This window comes from Bos grunniens, chromosome 1, assembly GCF_055505025.1.
Source record: "Bos grunniens cultivar Pamir isolate PY7600 chromosome 1, Bosgru_T2T1.0, whole genome shotgun sequence".
Taxonomy (NCBI): domain Eukaryota; kingdom Metazoa; phylum Chordata; class Mammalia; order Artiodactyla; family Bovidae; genus Bos; species Bos grunniens.
Window position 1 is genome coordinate 113,391,816 of NC_141165.1, and position 15,781 is coordinate 113,407,596.

Sequence of the window (15,781 nt, forward strand, 5' to 3'; positions counted from 1 at the left end):
TACGGTCAGCAAAGTCTGCCTTCCGTGGCCACTCTTGGAACGCACCCACAGGCACCCAACCTTCCTGATGGCAGCTTCCCAGAAGCCTGGGTTTCCTTGCTTTCACCCTACCGTGAACTTGCTCTCTGCCAGGTGGCGGACAGTGTCAGGATATCCTGTGTTAAGAAGATTAATCACTGGTCTTCAAAGTGTGGGACACCCCCCACCACACACATAGCAGCCTCAGCGTCACCTGGGAACTTGCTAGATATGCAAATTCTGGGGCTCCCTCTCAGACCCGCTGACCAGGAATCAGTATTTTCCTAAGCCCACCTGATGATTCTGATCTCTGCTAAAGTTCGAGAACCACTGAGATGAATCAATATTTAGCATCACTTAAAAGTTGGCACTGAGACCAACTTTTGCCTCAGAGACCATTTTGCTCAATTCATTCATTCTACTAAGGAGAGTGAGCCCAGAGAGTTAAATGACTCGCTGAAGACCACAGGGTTAGTCTTGGGGCAGGACCAGGGCTGTGGAGTTGTGTCCCCCAACTTTTCCCATGACATGCTTCACCCTCTTTCCCCTTCAAAACTGAGGTCACAAGATACACATTCTAGCCTCATAATTACTTATGAAGAAAAAAAAGCCACTTGTATATTTACACAGGTGTTAGTTCATTCATTTAAATAGATGTTTCTATAGGGATACATGGAGAAGGCAATGGCACCCCACTCCAGTACTATTGCCTGGAAAATCCCATGGACGGAGGAGCCTGGTAGGCTGCAGTCCATGGGGTCGCTAAGGGTCGGACATAACTGAGCGACTTCACTTTGACTTTTCACTTTCATGCATTGGAGGAGGAAATGGCAACCCACTCCAGTGTTCTTGCCTGGAGAATCCCAGGGACGGGGGAGCCTGGTGGGCTGCCATCTATGGGGTCACACAGAGTTGGGCACGACTGAAGCGACTTAGCAGCAGCAGCAGCATAGGGATACAAAAATGTGTGTGCAATGCATTGAGTGTGACGCATTTCCAGTTTAGTGCGTACGTGTGTGTGTTAGAGGAGAGAAATCAAGTTTAAAAAAAAGTCACGATTCAATCGCTAGAAGAGGCATATTACAGGGCACCTTGGGAAATGAATGAAAGCAACTAAGTCAGGCACAGGGAGGAGGGGAGACAAGTAAGAGCAGGAAGTTTCAGAGCTGAAGCTTCCGCCAGAGGAAGTAGGGAAAGGACATGTAGAAAGAGGCGGCAGCATGCGTGAGGACATGGGGCCATGAAAACAAGAGGGGATCTCAGGAGTTTGGTTTGCTTGAGGGGAAAGGTGTGTATGGAGGAGCTAGTGTGTTGTAAGTAACATCTGTACGGTGACTACTATCTGACACTGAGCGAATGTTAACTATGTTCCACACACTGTACTAAGCATTTTACATCTATCATTGACTTAATCCTTAAACAGCTCTGTGAGAATCTACTCCTATTCCCATTTTATGGATGACAGTAGGATTGCATGCACTGTTGTATTTTCCTTACAATCAAGTGTTACTATTTCAGTTTCTTAGACAAATTTAGAAAAAAGAGCCTTAATATTTACTTGTTCCAGGAGAATCTTCGTAATGTCTAGTATGTATTTTTTTTAGGAGGGGGATGAGGAATATGTTTTTAATACATACAATTTTATTATAAGCATTCTTTCGTAAATGCATAAAATCAGGAGGATTTTTACACTCTTTTTAAACTCTAGGAGTGAATGTTCCATTATTTTTTGATCTACCAGTAATTGTGGGAGTAGCCAATTTCTCATGGTAACAAACAATTTGTATCTGAAAAGTGGCAAAGAAAGTTTCTTTCAATTATTTAACTCACAGAAGAGAGGAGGCTGAGTAAGGAGTGAGGGATCTGGTCTGAAATCATTGGCTTTGTTATGCTTTTGGTTTTTACTTTATAGGGATTCACTGGAAATGTGCTTTTAACATATGATATGAATATTAGTCAACATTAGTATATTTTCTTTCTTGCACAGGAATAGCCACAACTAAACTATCAAGTTCTGGTAGCATTTGAAATACCTAGCCTTTCTTAGGTGCTGCTGCTGCTGCTAAGTCGCTTCAGTTGAGTCCGACTCTGTGCAACCCCATAGACGGCAGCCCACCAGGCTCCTCTGTCCTTGGGATTCTCCAGGCAAGAACACTGGAGTGGGTTGCCATTTTCTTCTCCCCTTTCTTAGGTAAGCTTCCAGAAATTCCTAGATACTTTGGGATATTTTTCAGTAATTTCATTTTTTCCTGAGAAAACAATTCTTATGCTCCTTAGTTTTCTCATCTGTAGAATGTTGGTAGTAGATGAGATAATCTAGAAGGCCCCTTTCAGCACTAATGGTCTGTGGATTTACAATTTAATGATTAAATGGCAGAAGGAACTCATTTCTGAGTTTTCTTTGCAGTTAAATTTTAGTGTTGTTGTTATAAAAGAAGTTAGCTGACCAACTATTTCTCTATGAATACTTGAAATGGAAGCCTAAAACAGCTCTGTATTTCACTATTTTTAGGATCACTATGATCACTATCCTGCTCAGAGATATGATTGTATAACATATTCTCACATGACGTTTTACACATCTCAAGGTCTAAGACTAAGTCCAGCTGGTAGACACCATTAGAAATGACTGATAGCCAGTTTGTTTTATAGAAGAGGTGCGCTTTTCATGATGCTCTGGTTTTCTGGTTGCTGTAATAACAACTTTGAGCTTTAAGTGCACATATTACAACCTTGATCTTTATACTCATGTACACAGCTGAGGGGAAACTGCTTTCTTAAGAAAATCTAGAAAATCCAACCTAGCTTTTACCTTCACTATCTAGAGAAACTGAAAAATAGTTCACAGGATGTTTTATTTTGAATCAAAGGAAGGGCAACAATGCCTCAAAAGAAGAACCTATAAAATATATAATTATTTTACAATTTTATGGTTGAGAACAAAATTTGCATTTTACACCAGCCTCTCACCAAGATAATTTTGTTTTTCTTATTTGCAGTCATTTTTGGAGTTGATTACAACTTTTCTTTTCACCTATTATAAAAGCAGTACATGTTTATTCAAGAATTATTATAAAAAAGTATAAATAAGGACAGAAATATCTAAAATTCTGCTACCCAGACTTGGCTAGTGTTACTGTTTTTCTTTCACTTCAGGTAAGCATGAACATTAAGAAATTGGTAACAATTTGAAATCTTAAAAAATATTCTATGTTATTAGCTTACATAGACAATTTTTATTGTCAGCCTTCAAAGGTAGCATTTTATTTTTATTGTATAAAAACTTAAAACCTTTAGTTTTCACTGTTTTGTGATTTTCAGTGCCATTTTGTTTTAGACCCCCTTTTAGTTTATTTATATTCATTTCTTATTTTTCCAGAAAATATTTAAGGTTGAATCCTTCAAGTGGTTATAACACATAGAGGAAAACAAATCTCTGAAACTCATATAGTTATATTTTGTTTAAATGGGACCTTTGCTTTGTAAATAATAGGTAAATTTTAACACCTTGGAGAACGTTGTTGTAAAGATTTCTATTGTACCATTAAGAAACCTTTAGAAAGTGAAGAGTAATTCCTCCTTCATATAATCTTGTTTATAAGTATGTATGTTTCAAAAGGCTTCCCTGGTGCAAAGCAGGAAATGTGGTTCGATCCCTGGGTCGGGAAGATCCCCTGGAGAAGGGCATGGCAACCCACTCCCGTATTCTTGCCTGGGAAACCCCATGGACAGAGGAGCCTCAGGGGCTACAGTCCATGGGGTCTCCAAGAGTTGGACACAACTTAGTGACCAAACAATAACAACTATTTTTCAGAAACATGTTTTACTCCCTTGTGCCCTCTTTGAATGCTGATTTTTGATCTTATTACTCAACATTACCTTATATTCTAATATTGTCTCTATAGCTCACATTGTGACTTCAAACAGCATGGAAGTAAGAGGCAGTAATACTTAAGAACTCTGTTTCTTCTCGTTGTTGCTAATTTTCATATCTCTAAAGGAGATAATCTTGGTTTAACTCTTAATATAGTGCCCAAGGCTACATAATAAATACCAAATAGATGTTAGTTTTCAATAATTTGAGCTATTTTGGTTTATTTTTACTATATGTATTTTTCTGCTAAATAAGAAATTTTAATTTACCATTTTTCCTGAGGACTTTCATTTAGATTTTTCAAAACAGAAATAAGCTACTTCTTTAGGGATTATATATAAAATATCTTAAAGAGTTGATAGGAGGAATAAAATATACTACATTTTATAATAAATTTATATATCATTATTATTTTGCATTACTTGTATCACCTAATCTCCCAGTGTCTCATTCACTCATAATGTTAATGGGAACTCATTTAAAAATAAGCTGTGCTTCAGAGCCATAAATATAGTTTATACTTCTTTCCAAGGTATGTTTACTCTAAGCTTTCCAAACATTCGGCAAGTATAAAATGAGGCCTTTTAATAAATGAGCAATTTGAGGCATCGACTAATAAAGTCTGACTTTTTCCCTGCCTGTGGAAGATGGGTGAGAATGACTAAATCATTACTCCAAATCTATACCGCTCTGTGTTTGACAGAATTTTTGGAAATTAGTCTTAGCCACATCATGGCAGGTGTATAAAGAAGTCCAGGACCGTGAAGTCCACCCTGTGGGCTCTGAACAAGAAAATCCTCAGTCCAGCTCTGACCAACAGAAGCACTGTGAGCCATGTATGTGACTCGACATTTTCTAACAGCCACATTCAAGAAGTTAAGGGGACAAGTGAGATTAATTTTAATCATACAGTTTATTGAAATGAAGATATAAAAATATTATTTTAATGTGGAATCAATGTAAAAATATTAATGAGATAGTTTACACTCTGATTTTTTTGTTCAAGGTCTTAGAAATACTGTATTTTATACCCAGTGTATGTCTCGGTTGGGACTAGCCACACTTCAAGTATTGTATCACCACCTATGGCTCATGGCTCCATACTGGACAGTTCAGCTTTGGAGGTACTGCAGCAAGGTAGTGTGGTGCATGGGAAAGGAGACAAAGACCAGCGTGGAATCATCATATATGTCTGTTTCTGGCCCTGACATTTGATATTGAGATGAGAAGTGATTTAGTGTCTCTGGGTCTCAGATTTCTACTCTCTATAACAGGGATTGTTAATAACTGCCAGACTCCTCTTAGGATGCTGTGAGGAAGATTTAAATAATATATTGTATTCAAAAATGCTGTGTAAGATCATAAAGCACCAGGCATATGTAAGGCATTATAGCTCTCTTTTATTGTAGATTTACTCTCATGACTTGCCCAGGGCCACATTCCCAGTTGGTAGGAGAATCAAGGATAGAATCTGGGACTTCTGATTTCTAGCCATCTGCTTCAACTAAAGGCTGTTCAAGACATGCTAACTTTATTTTAAAAAAATTAGGAAGGAAGAGAGTGGCAACAAGAAATAAATTACATATTAGATGGTTAGGGTCTTCTTGGACACTGTCATATGTTCTTCAGTAAAATTATACATTCAGAATATTTATAATACTTATATATCAGCGCTACAGCCATCAAGGACTGACTTTATTACTGTCATGTAATAGAATCATACGTTCTTCAGTGTTTCAAACGACTTCTAAATTGACCTGTGGTTTCCCCACTCTATTTATCTCCAAAATATAGTATAACCACAAGAAAACCCTTCTGTACTGGGCTTGATTAATAAAACAGATATGGATCAATTTATCAGGTTTTCCATGGATATTTTTGGTTACAGATGTAACTCATTAATCCACATGTGTGAGACACCACCTCTGTAGTGTGAGTCCAAGAGACACATTAATCTCTGAACAGAAAGTGGAAATAATTTAGTTCACTTCACCATATTATTTGGTGCTTACTGTGCGTAAAACACATCGAGTATTTTTAGGGAACAAATGGACTTTGTTTCTATGATAATCGTCACTCAGAAATACAGTCTTCAAACTTGAGGAAAAATATGGAGCCTAACAAACTTTCTATGATATATGATTCAGGAATCTATATTTTCAGAAGATATAAAGATGATCAGAAATAAAATTCCAGATTTTCCAAAAAATAATTTAAAAAGTTATGTTCTTTACTTTTGGAGGACACATAGCAGATTAGTTATTATGATCTATTTCCCTAATTGTAAGTCTATTATAGTTTTCATATTTAAAATTTTAGGGTCATTTTCTACATTTGTTTCCATGAATTTCTTCCTAGAACTTAAAAACCACATAAAATATTTAGCTTTATACTATGTGAAATGACTAAATATACTTAAGCATAAGCCAAGTTCATTTTTGCTGAGAAGAATGCACTCAAAAAGTTCTTTATTTCCTTTTCAGTCAAAATTCCTTCTTAAAAATGACTTTTGTCTGGTTATTATTTTTTTTACTAGAAAACTATTATAAGCTTCCGTTCTGCCTGAACTGATGGCTACACTGAATAAATATAATTTTTATTTTCACTTGTTGAATGATTGCTGTTGATCACTGAGTGAAACCATTTATTGAACAAACTACATTTTCTTGCTTTTGCACCCTAGTTTAGAAACAAAGTTAAATTTTTTAAAAGTTCAAAAAAATGTATTTTTGATATTTCCATCATAACTTTATAACTTTCCTTTCCTCTTCCCTATAATAACCACCTTCTGTATTTTTTTGATTTACTTGAACATTATTATTGTGATTTTTCACTGTGTGAACCCATCAATGCCTTTGGCAGCAAGATTTTGTTACAACAAATCCAAAAGTAGCCGAGCTTTGGTTGGTTCCAACAATTATCAAGTTTCTCTGGGTTGAGTTCAGAACCTTACCCTGACATTATGAATGTAACCCACATCATGCCTCCTTCTTCAGCTTCTCCAAAATATGTGATTGGCTTGAGTTCTACAACCTGTTGCTTAAGTGAGCATATATTTTTTATTCAATGGTTTTACATTATAAATATTTCATTCAATTAACATCTGGCCTTGATGGAATGCAGCCAAAATAATTAGGGGTACCTGCAGTAAAAAATGTGATACATTAGGAAAATGAATAATGTATTTGCATTTCTCCAGGAACTCTGAAGAGATTCATTCTAGAGAGGATGTGGTCATGTGGCATTAAGTATAGGGCTAGATGCTGTGTTTTTCTTTTTGTTCAAGTGCACCTTCAGCAACAACACAAAAATCTGAGGAATCTTAACTCTTCATTCTTTAAATTACTAAATAAAATTAAATAGACTATAAAAAGCCATTGTACTATTAAATAATAGGAAACATTGAGTTGTGTGTCCAAAAGTCACACTTAAGACCAGGCAAGGGTAATAAGCATGAGATGGCTGTGGATACTATGAGATAATGTCTACTTGTCAGAAATGGATAGAATTTTTTTCTGTCAAAGTTCAAAAGTTAATGATTTACTTTATATTTTAATTGCTTCTACTGAGAGATCTATTAAGGAATAAAAGAGATTCTATCATGCTGTTATTATTTTTCACTGTTGATATGTTCAATATTACATATGAATAAAACTATATTTGTTACACCATGCACTGTTTCATACATCCTAGACTGTCTTTAGGAAAATTTAGTACATGTCACTTCAGTCATCTGAAAGGAATCATTTCTTCATTACAACTCATAACTTTAAACTATAAAGTATCAGCCAGAAAAAAAAAAAATTGGCACAATTAAGAGAAATTTGATAATGGTAGAAAAGCACATACAGACATGACTGGGAGATGATAAGATTATTTTAATTTTCCCATTTGCGCTAGAATTATTTATTTTACAAATCTCCAGATCTTTTATTACTTAAAACCCTCTGCTGAATCATGAAAAGAAGCTTAAGTTAGCAATTTTCTTCTGCAAAATCTAGCTGCTAGCATCTGGTGAACACTTGGATACCTAGTCAGGTCCTATGGAAATGATTATTTTAAGACTCTATTCAGCATGCCTGGGCTTAAAAATCAGCTCAAATCACACTCTGCACATGTATTTTACTCTCAGGGATTTTAAAACCTGGCATTCGTAGCGATGGTTTCAAGGCTTTTGCAGTGGAGATGAGGGTGGGAAATAGGACAAGCAGGCAGGCTGGACACCCCAACAGCCCCCGAGCTCCCTGAACAGACAGTGACTTCTGCAGATGGACCCACAGTGCCTGTGGGCCACCAGCCACCAGGCCACCGTGCCCCCCATGGCTTCTCACACTTACATTTAGACTTGGCCCGCCTGCGGAATCGAGGACCGCTGTCCTTGCTTGTGCCTCCCTGTGGCACGTGTGGGCTGGTTTCCGTCTCTTCAGATGCTGCTCCACTTCCAGAACAGCTTCTGGGGTAGAAAAAAAAAAGAGAATACTTTTACTCAGTTGGAAAGACAACAAGAATCTGGATTATTATCAAAGTGCACTGTTCTGGGATCATAGGAGAAATTACATTATAGCAACGTATAAATACACACTTCAATAAAAGATGCTGTTATGGACCAGAATTTAAGTGCATATTTAGTTGATATTAGAGATATTTGTATGCTGATTCAGAGAGAGAATAATTTTGTGCAATTCTATGTATGCAAATAGGTGCTTATTTATTTTTAAACACTTACTACCACATATATAATTTTTATCCAAATAAACATTTCTTGTATATGTTTATTGCTTTTCATGGTTATATTATGTGCTAGGTTCCCATTAATTTAATTTCTGTTAATACAGACTGCAGGTAATTTAGAAAGGGTGAGGGCAATTGCTACAGTGGGAGGAAATTTATGGAAGTAATACCTCAGGGAGCAATGTTAGGTTAATTTAAGAAAAGGAATCTCTGCCATCAACATATTTCCATCTAATTTGCATACAATAGTATTTGAATTAGAAATTATTCTCTATTTTTTGTCAAATCAGGTCTGGTAGAACTTTAATTCAGCAGCACTTTCAGGTTTTTGTTTGAGATTTTTAATTAGAGTATACTTTATAAACCATCTGTAATTTAGACTTTTTACAAGTTGTATGGAAACTTCTCCCCATTTAATCAGAATTGCAGAAATTTAACTCTGTGTTTCACATATTAGTCTCTATTTTGTTTTGGTACATTTCACAGAGACTTTTTTAGGAAATATTCTTTATATTTGTTGTTCAGAAAAAGATTTAAGCAGGGAAACTTTAGACACTTAAAAAGATTTGAAAGCCAGGATTTGTTGATTAGGAAATAAATGCAGAATTGGGTTTCTAATTTAGAATTTCTGCAATATGACATAAGTGATATATTCTAGAGCAGTGCTATTCAGTAAAACTTTCTGTGATAAAGGAAATGTTCACATTTTGCAATGTTCAATATGACAGCCACTAGCCAGAAATGGCTATTAAGCACTTGAAATGTGGCTAATGCAATCAGGGAAGTGAATTTTTAGTTTTAATTTAAATTAATTCAGATTTAAATATTCACTTGTGGGTAATGGCTACTGTATTGAAGAGTATAATTCTGGAGTTTACATGTATTTTGTATTCAACACAAAATGAGGAAGGACTTGAATGGTTCTAGCTGCTGAAGGCCTATGTTCCCCAAACACAAGGCCCAGGCTCTGATACCTGAGCTTGTGCCAGAAGAGTGGACCCAGCAGCATTCTGAATTTCGGCTCAACTTGGGGATATTCTGACATAAAGTTAAAATTTGGGTTAACCATAGATGATTTGAGAATACTTTGTGTATAGAAACTGTGGCATCTCAAGTGATCTCCCATAATAGAGTTCAGGCTGTAAATGGACTCAAGGGCTTGACTTTCCCAATCTACTGTTTGTGTGGTATGCCTGACAGGCAGTGGAGACAGATATAGAAAAAATACTCCATAAATATAGCTGCCTCCATGAAAAAGAAACTCTCCAGATTCAAACTAGATCACAGGAACAGGCTGGTAAATACATTTGTGCCTGTCCCCAAATCATTCTTCTCTAAATATCCATTGAGCGCTACTATGCAAAAGGCCCAATGCTTAGTGCGGGAGATAAAATGTTAGAAAAAAAAAAGATATGAAACTCCACCCTGTGATTAACTGCATTAGACAATAACATTTTTCCCAATGTTTTCTTCTTCCAAAATTCCTTTTTCTTTTCCTGAATGTGGTGAAAAGAAAATAGGAGAAAGACACACAGGATAAATAGAAACACTGAAGATCGTGATTATGTGTGTCATACATCTTATTCAATTTACTTCTTTCCACACAGCTTTCACAGTTCCATACTGAGATGGCAAAACCAGGTTTTGAAATGTACCATTGGAAACAGAAAATAACTGAACAGATCTCAATCTAAAATTTTAGAACACGAGATGACCACCATCATTTAGCATTTATTAAGTTTTTACAATATATGTTAACAGAGTTCTTTCCTTTCTGTTAGCTAGAAGAATGTCCTTTAAAATAATTGCTAATTAAATGCTGTTATGGGAGGACACATTTTTTTTTTTTTTGCTTTGCCACTTAGAACACTGTAAGAAAGAGTGCTACAATCACATTTATGAAATGAATAAATTTTTTCAATATTTGAGCACCGTTGCAACACCTGATGGGAACTACTAGCTACACAGACCAAATGTAGCTCATTGTGTTTCAGTTCATTTTAAAAGAATGAACCTGAAAAGTGCAAAGAACTAAACAAGAACTATTTAGCCACACTTCCCTCACAGAAGCAAGGTCTGATGCTGTAAAGAGCAATATTGCATAGGAACCTGGAATGTCAGGTCCATGAATCAAGGCAAATTGGAAGTGGTCAAACAAGAGATGGCAAGAGTGAATGTCGACATTCTAGGAATCAGCGAACTGAAATGGACTGGAATGGGTGAATGTAACTCAGATGACCACTGTATCTACTACTGGGGGCAGGAATCCCTCAGAAGAAACGGAGTGGCCATTATGGTCAACAAAAGAGTCTGAAATGCAGTACTTGGATGCAATCTCAAAAACGACAGAATGATCTCTGTTCGTTTCCAAGGCAAACCATTCAATATCACAGTAATCCAAGTCTATGCCCCAACCAGTAACACTGAAGAAGCTGAAGTTAAACGGTTCTATGAAGACCTACAAGACCTTTTAGAGCTAACACCCAAAAAAGATGTCCTTTTCATTATAGGGGACTGGAATGCAAAAGTAGGAAGTCAAGAAACACCTGGAGTAACAGGCAAATTTGGCCTTGGAATACGGAATGAAGCAGGGCAAAGACTGATAGAGTTTTGCCAAGAAAATGCACTGGTCATAACAAACACCCTCTTCCGACAACACAAGAGAAGACTCTACACTTGGACATCACCAGACGGTCAACACTGAAATCAGATTGATTATATTCTTTGCAGCCAAAGATGGCGAAGCTCTATACAGTCAGCAAAAACAAGACCAGGAGCTGACTGTGGCTCAGACCATGAACTCCTTATTGCCAAATTCAGACTGAAATTGAAGAAAGTAGGGAAAACCACTAGACCATTCAGGTATGACCTAAATCAAATCCCTTATGATTATACAGTGGAAGTGAGAAATAGATTTAAGGGCCTAGATCTGATAGATAGAGTGCCTGATGAACTATGGGATGAGGTTCGTGACATTGTACAGGAGACAGGGATCAAGACCATTCCCATAGAAAAGAAATGCAAAAAAGCAAAATGGCTGTCTGGGGAGGCCTTACAAATAGCTGTGAAAAGAAGAGAAGTGAAAAGCAAAGGAGAAAACGAAAGATATAAACATCTGAATGCAGAGTTCCAAAGAATAGCAAGAAGAGATAAGAAAGCCTTCTTCAGCAATCAATGCAAAGAAATAGAGGAAAACAACAGAATGGGAAAGACTAGGGATCTCTTCAAGAAAGTCAGAAATACCAAAGGAACATTTCATGCAAAGATGAGCTCGATAAAGGACAGAAATGGTATGGAACTAACAGAAGCAGAAGATATTAAGAAGAGATGGCAAGAATATACAGAAGAACTGTACAAAAAAGATCTTCACGACCCAGATAATCACAATGGTGTGATCACTGACCTAGAGCCAGACATCCTGGAATGTGAAGTCAAGTGGGCCTTAGAAAGCATCACTATGAACAAAGCGAATGGAGGTGATGGAATTCCAGTTGAGCTATTCCAAATCCTGAAAGATGATGCTGTGAAAGTGCTGCACTCAATATGCCAGCAAATTTGGAAAACTCAGCAGTGGCCACAGGACTGGAAAAGGTCAGTTTTCAGTCCAATCCCAAAGAAAGGCAACGCCAAAGAATGCTCAAACTACCACACAATTGCACTCATCTCACACGCTAGTAAAGTAATGCTCAAAATTCTCCAAGTCAGGCTTCAGCAATATGTGAACCGTGAGCTTCGTGATGTTCAAGCTGGTTTTAGAAAAGGCAGAGGAACCAGAGATCAAATTGCCAACATCCCCTGGATCATGGAAAAAGCAAGAGAGTTCCAGAAAAACATGTATTTCTGCTTTATTGACTATGCCAAAGCCTTTGACTGTGTGCATCACAATAAACTGTGGAAAATTCTGGAAGAGATGGGAATACCAGACCACCTGATCTGCCTCCTGAGAAATTTGTATGCAGGTCAGGAAGCAACAGTTAGAACTGGACATGGAACAACAGACTGGTTCCAAATAGGAAAAGGAATACGTCAAGGCTGTATATTGTCACCCTGTTTATTTAACTTATATGCAGAGTACATCATGAGAAACGCTGGACTGGAAGAAACATAAGCTGGAATCAAGATTGCCGGAAGAAATATCAAGAACCTCAGATATGCAGATGACACCACCCTTATGGCAGAAAGTGAAGAGGAACTCAAAAGCCTCTTGATGAAAGTGAAAGTGGAGAGTGAAAAAGTTGGCTTAAAGCTCAACATTCAGAAAATGAAGATCATGGCATCCGGTCCCATCACTTCATGGGAAATGGATGGGGAAACAGTGGAAACAGTGGCTGACTTTATTTTTCTGGGCTCCAAAATCACTACAGATGGTGACTGCAGCCATGAAATTAAAAGACGCTTACTCCTTGGAAGGAAAGTTATGACCAACCTAGATAGCATATTCAAAAGCAGAGACATTACTTTGCCAACAAAGGTCCGTCTAGTCAATGGTTTTTCCTGTGGTCATGTATGGATGTGAGAGTTGGACTGTGAAGAAGGCTGAGAGCCGAAGAATCGATGCTTTTGAACTGTGGTGTTGGAGAAGACTCTTGAGAGTCCCTTGGACTGCAAGGAGATCCAACCAGTCCATTCTGAAGGAGATGAGCCCTGAGATTTCTTTGGAAGGAATGATGCTAAAGCTGAAACTCCAGTACTTTGGCCACCTCATGCAAAGAGTTGACTCATTGGAAAAGACTCTGATGCTGGGAGGGATTGGGGGCAGGAGGAGAAGGGGAAGACAGAGGGTGAGATGGCTGGATGGCATCACTGACTCGATGGACGTGAGTCTCAGTGAACTCCGGGAGTTGGTAATGGACAGGGAGGCCTGGCGTGCTGCGATTCATGGGGTCACAAAGAGTCGGACACAACTGAGTGACTGATCTGATCTGATCCCTCACTCTCTACAGCAACTGAATAATTAAATGTATGGTTAACCTAAATTTTTAGATGAATTTTAAGGATGGAAAGGATTAAAAACTATATTAAATGAGTGCAGCCAAAATACATAGTACTTCAAGCATCTAAAGGCCATACAGTCATTTCTCTGAATATAGTAACTGATAATGTCCTTAATATTGTAGACACACAGTATGAAAATAATTTTTAAAAATGAATTACAAAGCAATGGAAGAAATCACAAAGAAGAAATTAATATAAGTACTTAAAAATCAGTGGCTCTTTAAAAACATTATAAGCAAATAAAAGGTGAAGTGGAATTTGTTTTAATCTTTTAAATATTTAATCCTTATGGAAGTTTGAAACAGTCACAGATTGTTTAACCGACCTCTGTGTTCCCTCCCAGTTAAATCTGGAAGGGTTTGTGCCTGCTTTGACCAATAGAGCACAGTGGAACTGACACTATGTAACTTCTGAGACTGGGTCATGAAAGACCAGTTGCTACTTTGTTTCTAGAATATTTTCTTGGAATTCTGAGCCCCCAATTAAGAAATCTGACTGTCCTTAGGAGCAGCCAGGTTTAGGTGCTCCAGGGACAATTCGAGCAGAGCTCAGACTTCCTTCTATCCCTGCCATGGCACTAAATGTGTGAGTAAAGCCATGTGAGGCCCTCCAAGTCAGCCAATCTATCAGGTAAATAAGCCAAAAGAGAGAAAAAGCTCCCAGCTGAGACCCATAAAATTGTGAGATACAATAAAATGTTGGTTATTTCAAAGCCACTACATTTTCATGTGGCTTGTTATGCAGCAATAGAAAACTGGAGCATACCCGCATGTGTGTGTGCTATTTTTACAGTAAAAATTTAAGAAATTGAATATAAAAGACACCCTGTGAAGTTGTTTGAGAAAATTGACAGTCAATATCCTTTGTATAGAAAGAGCACTTATGAGTTATCAGGGGAAAGAATTGTAACATTGTGTTAAAAAATGAGCAATTAAATGAACACAATTCACACACAAAAAAACAAAAAGGCTAACAAAAATGTAAAAAATGTTCAACCTAGTAAGTAAAGGAAATGTTAATTACACAATGGAATTAAAATTTTGGTTATCAAACTGGCAAAAATAAAAAAAAATTAAACATTGGTTTGGGTAAAGTGGAGTGTACATAGTACAAATTTTCTGGAAAATAAAGAAATATGTTCAGAGTTTAATGCAGTGAAGTTGGTCATTCATTTAGGACCTGTTTTTGCCCAAGGGCAAGGAAAAACCAGAAACCTCTGTCTCACCCTTTAAACTGGGACATGCCAATAGGTACAATTACTTGCAACGTGTTTCAGCTCAAAACTGGCCTTCTGTTGAGTCTGAATTTTGCTGGTGGTTTAGTCGCTAAGTCGTGTCTGACTCTTGTGACCCCATGAACGTAGCTCACTAGGCTCCTCTGTGCATGGGATTTCCCAGGCAAGAATATCAGAGTGGGTTGCTATTTCCTTCTCCAGGGGATCTTCCAGACCTAGGGATCCAACCACCGGCTCCTGCACTGCAGGCAGATTCTTCACTTCTGAGCCACCAGGGATTCCCAAGTCTGAAGTATGGAAAACATATAAGGCAGCTCTTCTCTTTAAGTCCAAGCTTTAACCTCCAGCAAGACTTGTTGAAGCTTTCTAATTAAGGGGCAGCAACACCTGCGGTGTGGACGGCAGCTATTGAAGTAATTCCAGGAGGGTGAGACTGAGTTTGCAGAACTGAGCGCTGTTTCCTGTGATACCTTCCTCCTTGAGAGTAAATTCAGAGATAAGGACAGAAGGGCCTTCCTCCTTCAACAAACCCGGGTTCGGGTCTTGGCTCTACATCATTCCGTGAAAGGCCTTTGGGCTACCCATCACGTCTGCAAAGCTGCCGGCCTGGGACAAAGAGACACAGGAGCTTTGTGTTCTGCTCTGCAACATCAGGGCTGGCAGAACAAAAACTCCAAGGGGTCTCCTCGGTCTCCTGGGTGATGTCACTGACAAGGGAGGAAGCATTGGGGTGAAGATCCAAACCAAGGTAAGGGGGGAGAGACCTTTGAACTTTCCGGAGATACGAAATTTGTTGTTTATGAAGCGAAACGGCATCGGTTGCCATGATTTTAGCCTTCGGCGGCGCAGAGGCGCGACCCCGGAACGCGGCATGGGGCTGGCTGAGCTGCTTCAAGGCCAGGAGCCTCTCCCTGGTCTCAGGCTAGCTG

General features: G+C 38.0%; 2 protein-coding genes across 15 annotated transcripts in view; one reads left to right on the plus strand and one right to left on the minus strand.

Annotated features, from left to right (window-relative positions):
* Window positions 1-15,781, minus strand: part of COL8A1 (collagen type VIII alpha 1 chain) — a 170,753-nt gene that overhangs the window by 54,504 nt on the left and 100,468 nt on the right. The window contains exon 2 of the mRNA XM_086410491.1: window positions 8,230-8,345. The gene's annotated coding sequence lies outside the window, so the exon portion shown is untranslated. The remainder of the gene's footprint in view (window positions 1-8,229; window positions 8,346-15,781) is intronic.
* Window positions 13,742-15,781, plus strand: part of LOC147380100 (uncharacterized) — a 699,587-nt gene continuing 697,547 nt past the window's right edge. For 5 of the 14 annotated variants that reach the window (XM_086410524.1, XM_086410508.1, XM_086410509.1 and 2 more), the window contains exon 1: window positions 13,801-15,600. The gene's annotated coding sequence lies outside the window, so the exon portion shown is untranslated. Of the gene's footprint in view, window positions 15,601-15,781 lie in introns of all 14 variants that reach the window. The other 9 variants (XR_015167018.1, XR_015167012.1, XR_015167022.1 and 6 more) reach the window with 5 other exon arrangements.